We start from the raw sequence: 18,238 nt of genomic DNA on the forward strand, positions 1-18,238 counted from the left end.
AGTCGATCGCGGTCGACCGAAAGTCAGTTGACTGGTGCCACGTTGACCGGAAGAGGTATAGGCGGAAATGAAAAAAAAAAGTGTCTGCGTGCATGTTATGAATATTATATATGTGTGTGTTATTGCACACTACAGCCTAAGCCTTCTATCAGTTTAAATTCCACAAAAGGAGAGTAAAAAAATAAAATAAAATAAAAAAGTCGATCACCTTGAACGTACGGTGGCACGTGACCTGTATCACAGGAAGTTGTTAGCGGACAACAGCCTACAATTGATGTTTCTTGTTTGTTTGTTTGTTTATTCTCATTCAAACCTTGTTTGATCTGCAATTCACCGACGGCATTGTCAACGGATAGAAACGTGGGGCGCCAGGAGACGCATTTTAAAACGGTCCACGCAAGCTTCGATCGTGACGTTTCTCCACGTTACAAGAGTGCGTCACTGCCTCCGTGTGTCAAGGTCTCCTACAAAGGTAAGCCGTGATTTCCTTTTCAGTAACTCTTGTGTGTCACTTTATTTTTCAGTTTATTATGGCTATGACGTGCACTGTGTGTGTGTGCGTGCGTGTACGTGCAGTAACCGGGAGGTTGGCTGCTTGAAAAGTTAATCTTCGGTCAAAAAAGGTCGGGCACACCTGCCTAAGGATTGTTATTATTATTTTCATTATTATGCTAAAAAACACTGCATAAATCACCTGACTGAAACCAGGTTTCTAGAACGTTTTCAAGTTCCCCGTGGACCTTCACCTTCACGTGACTCTTCCACCAGTTTGTTTGTTTGTTTGTTTATTGAACCTAAAAACATATACAGCCCATAGCTGTCAAGTTTGGGCCAGCGTGCAATTTGTCTCTTCAGATGATTATCAGCCAACTTGGCTTCCATGATTAAAAAATTAAGAGCTGGCACCTGGATTTGTCTTCCGCCCGGTATTTGGCACGACAAATAAAGCGTATGTATGGCCAGAGAATTCTTTTGAGATCCCCGCAAGTGGATCTACCTGCTTTATTTGCCTGCACCCCACCGTGACACCCACGACCCAAGACATGTACATGTAGATTCGTTGTCCTTTTCTAAATCATAACACTGGTCAACACATCTTAACAATTTTTAAAATCAGAAATAGAAGTAAACTTGCACTAATAATAATAATCATCATCATCATCATAATAATAAGAATAACAATAATAACAATAAAAATGATATCTATACACACATTACAACAAACAAAATTATCTTACAATCATTTGTAGGAATAAGGGTTGAGTTTTTTTATAGGCCAAACAAAACAAAAAATGAAAATACATCTCCAACCTGATGTGCCGGGAAAAAAAGTGTATATAATTTTTTAAAACCCAATGTCAAATGTGCTGTTGATGAGTGCAATTGAATGGAAAGATGCATGCTTCTGGCTCGGGATGCCTAAAGTACAAACGCGAGAAGGGAAAGAAAATGCATGAAGTACGCGCTTCTTGCGTACTTTAGCTACATGACGGCCGTTTGGGAATTTTGGGAGATTCTCGAATGGCCAGTCCATTTCAAGGTCCGTGAACCTCCACAGCCCGCCCTGCCCCATCGGCGACGAATATTCCTGGGCTGAATTTTGCTCCCAATATGCCCCTGCTGGCCTAGATGCAAAGCAAAATGTTCAACTACCTCTCACCACCATGTACGTATTGTTGTGCTTCACCACTGTGATTTGAAGAACCTCAACATTTTGCATTCCCTCACTCGATACTGCGCCCGTTACTGAATATATCTCGACAACCCTGCGACAGGCTGTTCGGCTGACCTTTTGTAACCCCGAGCTGATCTCTGCTCACTCGACTACTCATTCATGATCAATAAGCAATCAGACAACTGATCTCCATATGCTGAGGCCAGCAAAAGTGTTTACCAAGCAAGCAATCACCTTTGCAAATGACTTGTTTTATTTGCTGTCTTATAACCTTACCGTCACCCATATCAAACTCGAAGAGCGCGCGCATAAAATCCCCTTTCTTTTGGACTAATTGACCTTCGCGCATATTTGGCATCTTCACCGACCGGGGGGGACGTTCATTGTCTTCATCATATTGCCTCCATTAATGGAGCCTGCGCCTTTAAATCAGCACAAAGAGGAGTTGTCGGTAGGCAAACAACAAGTTCAAAGCCTTGTCACAGTGTCACGCTTTCAACAGGCCCTTTCACCAACGCACTTCAAGCTTGTCAGCGTCATTAAGTAGAGGACACGGCGTGACAAAACCCATCATCAATCTTAACGGCGCCAAACTCATTTGTAGTTTGAATATTCGCACACAGTATTCAACAGGAGATGACATTCTGCTCCAATCTTGCAGCTGGAGTGTGGGTGTCGCAGTTTCCCTAAATCAAAAGGAACTCGAGCCGAAATCAGGCGGAAAATGACACGTTCCTGCAAAGGGAATCTCATAAAAGTGGCATCGTCGATCGACTTCTGTGGTGTTTTCTCCACAATGTTGTCTGATGTGCCTGAACCTGCTTCACATTATTTACAGTTGTTACAGAGCTCCAGCAAACTTTGACTACCTATTGGATTTACATAATGCCAATATATGTTTTTCCAATTTGTTTTGCTGCCTTTAAAATCTTCTTCTGTGCTTTCTTCAAGCTTAGAAGTACACGGAGAGAGCACAGAGTAAAAGCTAACGAACAAAAAGGCTTTGAACCGGAACGCGAAGGTGTGCTCGCATCCTCACTCTTATAGCGCATTTGGTTTCAGAACAGTAAACAGACACACACGTGCCAACGTTCGATTGGCGGCCTGATGAAAATATTACAAGGAAAATATAATGAGCCTTTTGTTTGTCTCACACTGGTAACATTCTGTTTCGCTTTTGAGCACGGCGCAAAAATACACAAAACATCTTTTCAAAAAAAATGAAATAATAATAATAATCAATGAACCTTCGTCGTATCTGGTGCTAATGTCCTAATTGACATATTTTGCTTGCATAAAGCAGATGGGAAATCAAACAAATGAAATCATTCAGCTGTGTTTATTTTCGGTTGTACATTTTCAAAAGTCTCTTTATGACAGAATCGTAATGACTTTAACTTTAATGACATTATATTACGCTCGGTCTGATAAATTAATTTTGTATTTACGGTGTGCATCATGAGTGTTGTTTTGGATTAAAAATGAACACTTCCTCGGGGACACATGAATTGACAGTTGCAGCCACAAAAGCACCGTTCATTACGTCGGAATAGAAATGCCATTTCCAAAAGTATTACATTTTATGTCTGAGAGAAGAATCTTTAACCTTGAGGGTCAGACTCAGGGTTGGAATCTCGCTTGACAATTTCTGTCCAGACATTTTGTTCAAAAACCTCTGACCTTTTCTAATTGTCTGGAGAGCGGTGGGGCGGCAAAATATAGCTTCTGAAAATCTCAATTCAACTCAAAAAATGACACCTTTTTCAATGTTTAGCGCTTCACTGAAAAAAAAAAACAGTCTCTACTGCATAATTTTGCATGCTTTATTTGCTTTGATATATATTTGAAAATTTAACGTGCCATAGTCAAAACTGAAGAGGTGTTTTCTGAATGGGCAAAACTGAATATTTCTTGAAGGAACCTCAAACGTTCACAACATCTTCAAGCATGCTGCGAAATGATTTCTGGTCAAACTCGATGTCTTCAATCTTGATGTATTTGTGCTATTTTGTTGCAGAAACAAATTTTTCAAGTCATGTATCCCGATCCAGAGGATTTTATTTTGTGCAACCACGTGACAAAATAAAATGGAGTAAATCCAACTCACCCTTTTTTTTTTTTTTTAGTGGAGGTGGGTGAAAACATCCCCTCCTTGGCACACGTAATGATCTCATAAAACATCTCAATCAGCCAGAATTTCCTTACTTAGAAGAGAACTAAACAGCACATCAATCAGACGACAAATTCCATTATAGTGACAACAAAAGGCTGTGAAGTGTCGCCCGGCAAATCAGCCAAATCCCCGATCAAACCTATTTGAATATTTACTTTGCAAAGCGGAGGCAGCTCATGATTAGATTGCCAATTGATTGTACTTTTATAAGTTTCAACTCGGAGCCAAGATAGAACACATCCAAACCACTTGAAAGCCGCAGGTCCATATGGACACCAAATGAGGTTATTTTTAAATTATTATCGTTCAGCTCACGGCCCACAATGCTTCAAGTGACTATTTTCCATTCAAAATTCTATTTTGATACGGCTAATGATTGTCTCTTGAAAAGTAGGGGAGAAGGCTGTGGATGCAAAAGTCCTACCACTGCACCTCCTCTATTCTTGTGCGATGCCGTGTTTTAGCTCAATTATGACATGGCATTCAAATGAAGAGAGGCACTCACTGTATATTTTTAAGGAAAAGGCAAAGGTACTCCAGCTGTGGATGGAGCTCATTTCAGAAAAATCAGCACCATTCACTGATACAGTGTATCACTCTGATGCTTGATGCAGTCCATCATCCCATCATGGTTGACAGCACCCAGCCAGTACATTTTTTTTAAGCTGGCCTAAGCGCATGGTCACGGTCGAGTGCACTTCTACTGTATTTTTATGTCTGTCGTTTTGTTGACAAACTCCATAAATCAACCGGAAGTGATCTTATCTTTGCGGCCTGGGCTCCATGTTCGATATATATGTTGACGTGACTTCACTGAGTTGAGTCTGAAGACAAAACCAGCTACGCTGTCGAAGCCTGCCGGAGCCTGATCCAACATGGCCGCCCCATCAACGTGTCGGACGCCACATTGATGTGGCCAAGTATCCCTCAAGAGGCAGACGTCACCACCGACTTAATATACGAATGCCGTTTCCTCGCCCTCGAGAGAAGCGAAGGCATCGGCGGCCATCTTACGTTGCCACTCGCTACACTCTCTTAACTTGAATACCGATCGCTTCGTGGCGTTGTCACGTTCTTTTCCGACTGTTCATCACTAGGCCAATGATGTTTTGAAAATAGTTGAGCGTCGCATGCACTGATGTATTTGGAGAGAGACATTTTTTACAAAGTAGCAACATTTTATTTAAACAATCGACATGTTCATAAAAATACAACTGACTGTACAGTCATAAAAAGCAAATCAGCAAATACAAATGATTTATCCAAACCAGTTCACCGCCGCTTCGTTTCGTGTGCCACACCCGGATAGACTTCAAAGGAATGTGAACTGCTTGCCTGTGCATCACCCTGAAAGCCGCCGAAGCTAATACTGACCGAATGAACGTCCGATATTTGATTGACGGATAAAGGTCGAGCGGCGCGCGTTTTCAGCAGTTTTAGCCTATGCACCCACAGTTTATGAAAGCTGGGAGAAGGTTTTCTTAGCTTCAAGATTTTTATATGCTGTGAATATAATCGTGACTATTCTTTGTTCATTTAAAAGTTCCTGTGGGCCAATTTCACTGTTCTCTCCAATGTGACTAGGACACAATTCCTCGAATCAAGTTGCTCCAATACACACACCGCGGAGGCAATGTTGCATCCACGCCTGAGAACGTGGCATCATAAAAAAAACAAATTGGGAGACTGTGGTTCAGAATTTGGCTCCTCCATATTATCTGAATTGGCATCAGCCCCTTCTCGCGACGTGATAACCGTCAGTGTGACTCACTCCATATATACGGAAAAGTCTTCACAAAACTGCAGAAACTCCATCAACTGTTCTGTCAGACTGCAACATTTGGATTTTTTGCTCTTTTTAATACATGCCGCTCTTCCACTCCCTCTTTTCCATCCCTCAAACGCTCTCGTTTTACTGTCTCGCAGAAACTTTTTATTGTCAGCGGTAGCAGTTCCTCTCCCAGGGTATTTTTTTTTTCCACCTAATTTTTACCTAGTTGGATTGTGTGGCAAACAAGCAAAGGTAGGGGGCTCCCGAATCTAATCCCAAATCCTCAGTAAACATAGCGTGAGGCAGTCACACGGCGTTTGAAATGAAGCCGGTGTGGCAACTTATTGGCGGACGCATTACTTTTAAGTTCGTTCTTCTCAATCAATTCACTTGAGAAGCTAAAAAGCAATGTGGCGCACAGCGGCTCCCACGGGGCCTGATTGATGAACGCGAGAGGGAATGTGCATATCCAAGCAAGGTTCTTTTTACGTGTCCTCAAATTCCATTGGGTGGAAAATGTGGATGGAGCGAGGCCGTCACGGTTACGGCGTCGCTAACTTGGGGACAGATTGCGGCGAGTGGATTGATATTCAGCGGGGGGGAAGTGACAGTTCATCTGAAGGATGAATGGAAGCGAGAGCGCAAAACAAACAGGCAGATCCATATCGAAACTGACAGCGGCGGGAGAGCAAGAAACCCCAAAGTAGAAGTGGAAGTGGAAATTAAAGCAACCCGCGGAGATCACCAAAGTTGCTAAGTGACTTAATAATTCAAAGGGTTAATCATCATATTCTGATGATAGCTTTATAAATATTTCTCATTGCGCTTAAATCGCTCCATCATTATACATGAGCGCACTGTGATGTTTCACTTCAGGCACATCTAATGATGTCACTTCTTAGTTATGGAGATTTCTGTGCCCTTTTGAGTCTTCAGTTTGAGCATCGAGGCGGAATTCTTTCAATCAAGGATACAGTGAGTAAGCCCCGGCCATAATCAATTAAAGAAAGAAAAAAACACCCGTCCGAGCCAATTTTGTGGTTGCCACATGCCATTGTCCGGCAACATTTTTATTTTTTTTTCACGCACAGCTCTTAGAATTGTGCCAACCGCGGCGTTGCGAGAACATCCTTCAGTTAGCCAAGGGCCACGGACAGCTGGCTAGATGAGAGAACGCGTCTCCCTCAACACTGAATTGATCCAAACAGCGTGAATACACGCTTGAAATATATATATACGACTACTTGAATCAAAGAAAAATTGGTTTCACTCACTCTCTCTCCCCCGTGGTCACATCGCAGCTCACCGCGAAGATGAAACTATAACTGTTAGAAATTTTAGATGGCTTGAGCTAAAACTGACGTGCGTGCGTGTGTGTATGTAAAATCCTGTGTATAATACCCACTTGTGTCGAACACCCCCAAAAATCAACCTACTTTTTTTTTTACTGCGCCCATAAGGCAGTCTCACTCGACACTACAAAACAAGATGGTTGAAAGTTGCCATCTTGTTCACCGTTTTGGTCAAGCTCGACGACCGATTTTGGAATTTGGTGTTGCGTGTTGCTGTTGAGGCGTTTTAATGCGCATGCCGCTTACCAGACATGTTTTCAGACCCTCCGGAAGTACGCCGACGTACGAGTCGATCCGTAGTGTTGCTAAGCAGCGGAGGGGAATCCCGCGCTGCACATTTTGTTCATCAGCGAGGTCGCGGCGGCAGTTAGCTTCCCGCGGTTAGCCGTAACGAAGGCCTTCTCACTCTTTTGTGGGAGAAAATCTGGTTGTTGTACTGACTTTTACGTAATAAAGGTGTTCGTTGAAAGCAAAATCGGCAAGTGGAAAAGGAATTCCGTGAAATCGGGACTTTGAAATGTGAGTTTAGTTTGAGGGAACCTGATTGTTTTTGTACTGTCACTTTATGGTGTGGACATTGTATCCTGTTCTTAAAAAGTATCATCAACCAGAAGGGAAACCGCTAGACGATGACTCGTGATTGTCCGATTTTCAAGTTACTCGGGAGTCATTCTTTCCATATTCAGAATAAAAGGTGTCGATCAAGCGCAACCCCATTACAAAAGATTGATTGGATCAATTTTCCAGCTTCCTAGTACATTTCCCGCGCCGCGCTCATTTTTCATGGCTATATCACACAGTGTGACAATAACCCCCGGGATAATAGATAACTTGAATATGTTAAAAGAAAGACAATCGTATGAGCAGGCACACCGCAGGTGTAGCGAGTGAGAGGCAAAGATCACGGCACTAATCATGCGGCCGCCCCCGGGGAACGGTCTGCAGAGGCGAGGTCTCCTCCAAGAGAGAGACGCAGAAATGGAGGCCACGCACAGGAAGGACGAGATTGGAGGGAAGAAATAACAAATTCGCTTGACTCAAAGAAATACCTGCATGGAAACCAAAACAAAACGACAAGAGAGGAGGGAGAGAAAGAGAGAGAGAGAGAAAGGCAGCACGTGCGAACGCCAACGAGAAAATACAAAGGCGCAATTCAGCTACCGGTAATGCATTTCGAATGAATAGCGAGCGCAACTGGACTGAACGCTGTCACAAACATTTGTTGTTGCGCCAGGAAGGTCTTTGCTAAAGAGTTTTGAGAAATATTGGAAAAAAAAAGTTCAGTGAATGAATAAATGTTATCGATGTCCCGTTCCAGCGGCAACAGGATGGCGCGGCGATTTGACGGCGGGTAAACGGCCTTGCGCTCCGCAGCAACTCCTTCTAAAGTTGGCATTGACAGTTTCCCGCTGATGCGAGAAAGGACAAAGGCTTCGCCGCTGCAATTTGGGGAGCATGAACAAGTTCGGGGAGCAAAGAGCATTTGTCATGCGCGCCGTGCCGACTACAGATGGACCAGTTCAGGAGAGCGTGACGTTCCCTTCAGAGAGCCCACTGACACCCGTTGAAACAATCGCATTCGGCTGTTCCCAAGGTCCGTGTCACAGTTCTGTCACAAGCATGTAGGACACCGAAATGGTGAGAAGAAGTGATCGTGTAACAAAGGAGAACTTGGAAGAGGTCCTTGCATATTAATTGCACTGTATAATTCAAATGCAATGCTTCCCCCGGTGCAATTATGGATCACGGGATACCATCTTTGGCCGCATTTGTGTCTGGGAGCGATCCTTTAATGCGTTATAAAAATGCTAATCAGGGCAGAGCGTTTGAAAATATACGGTCCCCTTGAAAGGCAGTGAAATGCTTTCACCGAGCCATCAGAAGTAATAGAAGATGCCAAGTTTAAAGTCGCCGGTGCAGTCTATAAATCACGCGGGCCCAGCTGATGCCCTTGAGGAGGCTGATAGTCGAAGGCCGACATACTGTGAGCTTGTTTCAAACTGGAAACAGAATCACGCCGAAATGGGCGGGTGACACCGCACGATAGACGTCACATGTTGTCGACATGATGCTAAGTTTTGGATCATGGACAATTCAGCTCAGTGATGAATTATGCCGACTGCAACCGTTTTGGTGTTGCAAAAACCACATTCACACTGCAGCCTTGTCCATTTCCGTCACTCTGTCACAGATAAATGACATTCCATCTGTTACGTTTCCATCTCATGCAAACATTTGCTATTGTGTGTCAAGAATGCTGTGGTGTCAGGCGATAAGACTCATGCTCCAGCAATCTCGTAATCCGACATATATCTGTCACTGTCGATAATAATGTTGCTGACAGCAATAAAGGTCAATAAATCATCCGCGTCGGTGTGCTCCCTCCTTTTCTCCTCCTCGTGTCACGGAGCTACGTCACTTGAAAACAAGGTGAGAGGATCATTTAAAATAAAATAGGAAAACGCCAAGCCAAAGTGCTGTTTATTTTTCAGATTAATTTCAGTCTTTGTAATAATTTGTCTTCTGCAGTCGGTTGCCGGGTTTTCTCTTTGGGGTTAAATGTTTCAAATACAGCCTCCAAATGCTGCAAAGTCAACAAATGACTATTTTCAGTTTTTTTGCAAACTTCAAAATGTCATGAAACACTACTGTGTGTGCATTAAAATTTGGTTTACATTTTTTTATTTCATAAATAATGTGAGTTAATGAATAAGCAAACAGTCCAACAGTTTAAGAACAATGTTCCATCGCGTACAATTGCACGGAATTTTGCGATTTCATCATCTACGGTTCAGTTCTGGAGAAAACTGCACGTCAGCATCGGAGCAATACCAATTTCATGTCCGTGCTTATTTCAGCAGGACAATGCCAAGGTACATTTTGCATGTATTACAGCAGTGCGACTTGGTCTTAAAAGAGCGTGAGTACTACACTGCAATGCCAGCAGTCCAGACCTGTCTCCCATTGAAAAGGTGCAGAGCATTCTGAAAAAAATATGGCAACGGAGACCCTGTGGACTGTTGAAGCTGAAAATCAAGCAAGAATGGGAAAAAAAAATTCCACCTACAAAAACTAGCTGATGATCAGTTCAAGGTGCTGAAAGAGAGCTGGCACGTAGGCTCCAGCAATGCTCGCGCTTCCGAGAATGGATGGATGCTTTCAAGCATCAACAATTAGTGTCCCCGGTTCCCTCGTGCTTATTGAGTGCTGTTAAAAGGAAAAGTGACGTAACACAGTTGTCAACATGCTCCTGTTCCACGAAAACCATACCTATAAACTGGAACGCAAAAGGCAAAATGAACCCTCAACAACAATAGAAAAATCTTCTCGCCCACATGTCCAAAGAATAAACATCCACCCTGACAAACACAGTAAATGGCCCCGTTAACGGCAAGTAATGATGGCATTTTTTAGAACACTGACCATTCACCCTCTTACTGTCCACTGCTTTGTCACTCTCCTTTTGTCTGCGTCCCGCTTTGTTCTGCTCTGTTAACCCTCCTCCAAATTTACACACTTGCTTATGCTACAAATTCACAGTCCTGCACCGAGCACTCCTCGTGTCTTCTTAATTTGTTCGTTTGCATCTTTAAGTACCTTAAAGTATATTTAAAACAAAACATGCTACTGTCACAGGTTTTTTGAGAAAAAAAATAACGCAATAAAGTTTATCAGTTTGAACATGAACTAAACATCCATCCATTTTCTAATCCGCTTATCCTGGCTCGCTGGTGTGCCGGAGCCTCTCCCAGCTGTCTTCGGGCAGTAAGCGGGGGACACCCTGAACCGGTTGCCAGCTAATCGCGGGGCGCACACAGACCAACAATCATCCGCGATCATACTCACACCTCGTGGCAATTTGGAGTGTTCCATTAGTCCGCCATGCATGTTTTTGGAACGTGGGAAGAAACCTGAGTACCCGGAGAAAACCCACGCAGAGAACATGCCAACTCCACACAGGGAGGGCGGAGCCGGAATCGAACCCTTGCACCTCTGCGCTGCGAGGCCGTTGTGCTAAACAGTCGCTTACCATGCGTCCGACGTGAACTATTTTCTCTGCGTATTCAATTGAATATATATTGGAAAAGATTTGGAAATTCCTTGCATTTAGTTTTTATTCACATTTTTTTGGCACAATGTCCCAATTTGACTGGAAAAGCGCTTTGTTGATGTGTACAACACTCTATCCCACCAGCATCAGCTGATGTACTACAGCTAAAATGTACAAATTTATTTATTTATTTATTTATTAGGTAGTTATTTTTTTTTCAGTGACTTCCTGAAAGGCAAGTGTCCAAAGCCAGCATAAAACGCTCCAATCTTGGTGTACGTGACACATATAATAACAATAAATAGACTTTTACCTCATGGATGACGATGGACAAGCTCTCCCGTTGCTTTTGTCCCATGATGGCACCCCATGATTTAAATTCAGAGCAAATTTGGGCATTGCCCCGATGGCGGTGGTGATCATCAGACAGAGATCATAAAACTCTGATGCGGTTGGATCACACTCCATATAAATGACGACACTTTCAAATGATACCCCTGAAACACAAACGTCTCATTTTGTTAAGTGACTTACGTTTACTCTCCGCCCGCTTCTCACATGGGAGCCACTGAGACAACAAGGATGAATTAGGAGGAAAGAAAGCCAGGCTTTATACTCTGTGATTTACATTTGCGACCTCACTTTGGCTACTGTTGTGATGCTGATGATTCGGTCCCTCCGAGGGATGGGGAATGCGAGCGTCTTCGACTTTGATGGCGTGTGGACTCACGCTCACGTGCTTCTCGACTGTCATCGCAGATTTATAGAAAGTAGTGATGTGGAAAGCGCTTGTTTATGCAATGGCGGCGAGTGAAATGTGTTTGATGTGGCGCGTAGTTTATGTCCCACGTGACGAGGAGGCGGCTTTGTTGGGCGATGACGATGGACATTATTTCATGGGTGACCTTGCGGGAAACGTTCAAAGGATCTTGCTGTGATGAGAGACGTAAACATCTTGTGGATGGTTCAGGGTGTTTTCCTGCCCCAGGTTATTCCCCTCTCTCCAAATTAATTTTTGATGACTTGTAGAGATCAAGTATGCCTAGAGCAGGAATGGACAAAAATATGTGCTGCCCACGCACACACACACACACACACACACGCACACGCACACGCGCGCGCCAATCGATATGGATGTGGGTTCGCCCCGGTGTTGACACTTTCTCAGATGCCAGGATATTTAAAAATAGGGTAGTTTGCACCGTTGTGGGCATGAACACAGCCATCTTCACCCGCCACCAATCAAAGTGTCTCCTTTGATTGGCGTTAAATGTGGCGCATTTCCTATGGAGGCATCTTTGGAAGAGGTTGCTTCTATGTCATCCGCTGACTACCAAAATAGTGAATTTGTGAGTTCTAAGGACATAAATGGAGAGAGGCTCTCGCCCCAATATTTGCGACAAGGCAAATTTGCGAATGCCGCAAGGGTAGTGCAGGATTTTGTATTATTTCGGTCATACGTTTGCAAGGCAACCGCTTTTGTATTTGATTGGACAAATCAACTTCATTTTGTAGCTGGTGGGTGTATATTGCGAATACCCTTTGAATATAATTTATGAATGATTAGTGTAAGCAAAAGGCGGTACTTTTTTTCTGGGTGTTTTGCACATCGTTGTGCTCTGCTCGGTACCGTAATCCTGATGTGATGCCCGCACTCCCCAATGGTGTTTATTTTTCGCCACTGGAAACGGCTGATCAATTTTCTTTGCCAGTGCAACAGTGCAGCAAAAGAAGTTGGTGGCCAGTGTCACGGCCGGCCTGCAGCCAAAATGTGAATTCAATAATCCGCTCGAAAATAAATGGCTGTTGCTTGCAAGATTGTTGTTTTATCAGTTATTTGTCCGTTTTTTTTTGTTTCTTTCTTTTTTGATGGAACTGCTCAATTTTCAAATTCCTGCAAAGGAATTTGGAGTACCAATCGGACTTGAATCAAATGTTTTTGTCATCTACTTTATGTATTTTGCCTTTTTACATTCTCGTGTGTTTTTTTTTTTCAATTTTTAAACAAAATCAACAATTTGTTGTTCGAGATCAGACCAGTCCCGAGAAAAATAAATAGATATGTTCAGGGTCCCACACGAATATCCGATACTGTGTGTGTCCCTCTCAACAATGTTTTGTACAGTGGTCTCTCACCAATAGCGGGTGCTATATTCTATTATTCCACCCCAAAATAGTAAAGCAACAAGAAATGTGAACCAAAGTGGGTCGGCAAACCACAGAAAACAAGAACACAATCATAAACGGGAGTAGCATTGATACAAATATCACTTAATGTTGACCTCATATTCTTATGATGAGCCAAACAAGTGTGTTGTAGTTCAGATCGTAAACCAGGCACCGCTTGTAGCGTTTCAGGAAGAGTATCGCAAACAAAATGATAGCATCATTACAGTTTTCACAATTTTTAACTCAGTTTGATCAATTAATTCCTTTTTGGGTCTCGGATATCTTCAAAGCTCGGATCCCACTGAGTGGCAAAGGTTTGCGAGCGTTGGCGAAGGTTAGTGAATGTTGATGTTTGCTGAAGGTTCGTTCAAGGTCGCAAAAGTTGGAGCAGTGTCAAAATTTCTTGGTGACAAGAAAAACAGTTTGCCAACATTCAAAGTGTTTGTGCATGTCTGGCCGGTGGCTTTTGCAATGTTTGCAAACCCTGATGAAAAATCATCATTGGCGACTGTGGCTAACGCTCGCAAAGCTTCACAGCTCGGTGGGTTTCGGGCTTAAAAAAGCTTGCCCTTCCGAATTGGCAAAACATTTCACCGAACATGCAAACAGTCCAATTACTTTAAAGGTAAGCCCTCCACCCATCCATTCATCCGAAACGCTTTTTTCCCCACCAGGGTCTCAAGTGTGCCGGGGTCCACCCCGAACTGGTTGCCAGCCAATCGCAGGGCACACATGGACAAAAAGCTCCTCGCGCTCACAATCACACTGGCGGACAATTTAGAGTGTCTCCTTTCACCTGCCACGCATGTTTTTGGTATGTGGGAGGAAACCGGAGTACCCGGAGAAAACCCACCCAGGCACGGGGAGAACATGCAAATGCCACACCGGAAGGGGGAACTGCTTAATCGAAGACGATGTGAATTCACAGGTGCAGATCAATTTAGCATGTGGGCTCTTGGATTTGATGTGAAAGGGAAAAAAAAAACGTTTGAGGGTTGTGGCCAAGGGGCAGTGGAGTAGCAGCCTCGTCCGCCTTTTCATTTGAAAAGCTAAAATGGGAAGTGGAGACTGCAGTATTGAAGCACAACAAAATAGCCAGCGTGCGGTCATGCACGGTTCATTTGGAAAGAGTCTTCATGCTCTCCCTTGAGTGTGTCAAATTGACATTTTGTTCCCATAGTTCCCGATAGGGTGCATGACGCTCCATAAAAAAACAAACAACAAAAAAATGTCAAAGGGTCAGGCTCAAAATAGCCACACAATCCAGTAGCCTCCATTGTGAAAATCATATGTGGAACGTATCCGTGTTTCACGCAGTTTTGTTCCAACTCTCAGAACGTACATGCATTACAAATGGAATTCAAACGCATATTTTTGTGCAGTTATAGTGCAGCCTGAAATATTAGCAAGAGACAACAACACCAAAAATCCCCCCCAAATTTAGTAAAAAAAAAACCAAAACCATACACCACTGAAGTAGGCCTTTTCGCCACTTCCTGAAAGTTGCAAACTTCCATCAAATGTTTGTCAACTTGATTTTGATGGACACATAAAAAGACTTGACAAGTTCTTTCAACTGGCATCACAGCTGATATGACCCACATTTGTTGCGACAGTAATGCAAATGCTCCAAAGTTCAAAGTTTTCTTTTTATGAATGTTTTACAATATTTTGTCGTTATTTCGTCTATTTATGTGACACGTGAAGAACTGCAATGACCTATTTGGACTGCTCTGCTGATGGAATCTTATGAATCTTATGGGGGATGCTCACAGTCGGCCAAAAAATTTGCTTCAGTACATCGGTAAAATCCAATAAGATAGACAAACCCAATTCCATTGAAGTTGGGACATTGTGTCAAACATCAGTAAAAAAAAAACAAATAAATGATTTACAAAGCACATTTTATTGTATATTTAATTGAATACGCTACAAAGTCAAGAAATGTATTGTTCAAACTGATCAAGGTTTTCTTTTAACAACATTCAATAAACGTTTGGGAACTGAGGACATGAATTGTTGAAGCTTTGTTAGTGGAATTCTTTCCCATTTTTGCTTCGGCTATTTAATGGTCCGAGGATGTCTGTTGTCGTATTTTACGCTTCACAATGCGCAACTCTTTTTCAATGGGAGACGGGTCTGGACTGCTGGCAGTCCATTAGAGTGCACACACTCTAATGTGGTGACGACCAAACCACACTGTTGTCACACGTGCAGAATGTGTTTTGGAATTGTGTTGTTGAAATAAGCAGGGACGTCCATGAAAATGACGTTGCGTATTAAATGTTTTCAATGGTAGACGGGTCTGGACTGCTGGCAGTCCATTGGAGTGCACACACTCTTTTACGACCAAACCACACTGTTGTCACACATGCAGAATGTGTTTTGGAATTGTGTTGTTGAAATAAGCAGGGACGTCCATGAAAATGACGTTGCGTATTAAAAATGCTTCCTTTAAAATGAAAATAATGCTCACTATGGATAAAACCGTCAGAGAAATAATAAATAGTGTTTTTCTAACATTATGGTTGTCGTAATATTTGCTGTTTAACAGAGTAGCTTTTATTCAGGTTAATCGAAAAATATACAATAGTAATAATAATAATAATAATAATAATAATAATAATAATAATACATTAACTGCAAATGTCATATATGATTTGATGTGTGGAAAAAAAAAGAAGAAATATTCCCTGCTCAAACTTAACTTCGCACCAACATCTTCCCTGCGGTGAGTTTCATCATTTGACATTTTCAAACTTATGAGTGCTGCCACACGGGGAGACGATCCACTTGAAAGCGTGCCTATTTTGTATGACACCGCTGGAACCCATCGGTGGCATTTTGGAGGTTAAAACAAATAAAGCGGTGCCTTGATATACGTGTTTAATTCTTCCCTTGACCATCCTCGTAACTCATCACGCAGCTCTCGTCAACGCGCGTCTGCGTTGAGCGAAACGCGAGGGGCGCGTCTCCTCACGACCTCCCGAGGCGTTACCGGCAAATCGCAGGGCACTCAGTCCGCACAAAAGAAACATGAGCCATTTGTTGACGGCCGTCGTAAATTGACATACCAAAGCGATTTAAGGACAATATTCTTCCAACATTGGCATTGATACATAGAAAGGGAGATCAAATGAGATGAACTCGGATGCTCAAGTCGCGATGTCTGTGACAAAACATCCGACTGTCCGCAATTGAGCCCAATGGAGAAATTGAGTTGAACCGAAGCGTTCCTCCACTACTTCAAATAATGGATAATAGGAATGTAAACAAAACCTTTTGTCTTATTAATCAGAGTTACATCAGTTGGGCTGCTATGATACTATCCTATAAAATACAAGTGTGAAAGTCAAGGCCCGGGGGCCAGATCCGGCCCGCCAGGTCATTTTATGCGGCCCGCAAAAGTAAATCATGTGTCAACTTGCTAAAATCTGTACCAAAATGTCAAATTGTCATGTGTAATAAATAACATTGAGATTTTTCAATCATTTTGTTACCCTCTTAACACTCAGTTAAACAATAATTGAACAAAATTGAACAAACTATTATCATTGACTTGACTGATTTCAAAACGAGTAAACTATTAATTTGTTGTGTACAGTACAAGTAATAATTTTGTGGCTTCATTGTCATAACAGCCCATCCAAGGGAAGATGCCCGCGACTAAAACGCGTTTGACACCCCCGCTGCAAAACATTTCAGCCTCCCTTTGGCTCACGATTAACTTCCAAACTTTGCAAGCATACGAATATTTACATTTAAAATCTACGGTTGGATTGTCATTCATTGGAAGTGCCGTCCTCTGTTTTCCAAAGGATGATGAGAAGATGAGACTGTTTTTCATTTGGAGTTCAGTGTGATGAACAGGTTTGAAACTACAGCATCAACAGTGGTAATAACCATTGTTTTATTAATAGGACATGGCTCGCGCCGAGCCGGCACACACAGAGAGACGGATGTCTGCGCTATAATTAACCAGAATTATTTACTGACTCGGGTTGTCTTTTGGGAGGCTCACTCATGTAATGGATGTATTAGCAGAACACTGAAGGGATTCGCTTCAGTGGATGTAAAAGACTGGGCAGGACCATACGAGATTCCGCCCGCTTATTCCATATTTGTATGTGCATAAAGATGGACAGTGAATGTGGGCATACATATTTTAGCCTCTTTTTTGGGGGGGGGCTCATTATCCTTCAATCTAGGCAATGGACTCGATGTGTTTACCCAAAGGTGACAGTCCGTGTTCATATTACTCGGATAGTTTTTGTCATGGTTACATCATTATCGTGATAATGATGGCGCACGAATGCAGCTCAAAACTTGTAATTTCTGCTCTCCGCTTCTGATTTGTGACTCCGTTGTAAGCGATGCTTCCCAACCTTTACTTGAGCCAAGGCTCCCTTTTTTTTTTTCTTTTTTTTTACCTGAGATGCATAATGTACGGAAACTACATTATGAATTAATAACGAGTGCAACGAGAATAATTCGAACCGGGTAATTGTTAATGACCAAATGTTCTCTCAATCAGTGAAAAATGGACCCTTCCCATCTCTTTCAGCCTCGTTCCGTTGACAGAGCGCAAGAGGCTTCTTCTCATACAATGGCTGGAGTGAAAATTGCACAGAAACAGGATCTCTTCCTAGCAACGACCCCAAAGAGACTGTGCCGAGCAGCGATGCTGATCATTTTTCAAATCGTCATTTTTTTAATGCAGTTACCACGGAAGGGTGGGGGGTGGATGTTGCGGCTCTTTCACAGTCGCCGCCTGATCAGCTGCAGCCTGCCAAGCATCCTATCTCTCCCACTCCTCCATCTCTCAAGCAACGCCGTAATGCATCATCAGAATAAATGGGAGATGCATTCAAAATAGGAAAAGGTTCCAAATGTAACACGAGCTGGAAATTTTGCGTTTCATTTGAGCTGCCTTCTGAGCACCCCCTTTTTGAGCTTCATTTTTCATACTGTCTTTTGTTCATATCATTCTTTTTGTCACAATCCCTCATTTAGTCAGTTATCTGGGGTTAGAAAATATATATATATA

General features: G+C 42.7%; 1 long non-coding RNA gene across 1 annotated transcript in view; it reads left to right on the plus strand.

The window, feature by feature from the left end:
• Nucleotides 1-282: 282 nt before the first annotated feature.
• The window catches only part of LOC109524522 (uncharacterized), a 31,313-nt gene continuing 13,357 nt past the window's right edge, over nucleotides 283-18,238 (plus strand). Inside the window, exon 1 of the long non-coding RNA XR_002169979.1 lies at nucleotides 283-472. This is a non-coding gene — a long non-coding RNA (uncharacterized LOC109524522). The remainder of the gene's footprint in view (nucleotides 473-18,238) is intronic.

This window comes from Hippocampus comes, unplaced genomic scaffold, assembly GCF_001891065.2.
Source record: "Hippocampus comes isolate QL1 unplaced genomic scaffold, H_comes_QL1_v1.1 scaffold21, whole genome shotgun sequence".
In the NCBI taxonomy this organism is placed as follows: domain Eukaryota; kingdom Metazoa; phylum Chordata; class Actinopteri; order Syngnathiformes; family Syngnathidae; genus Hippocampus; species Hippocampus comes.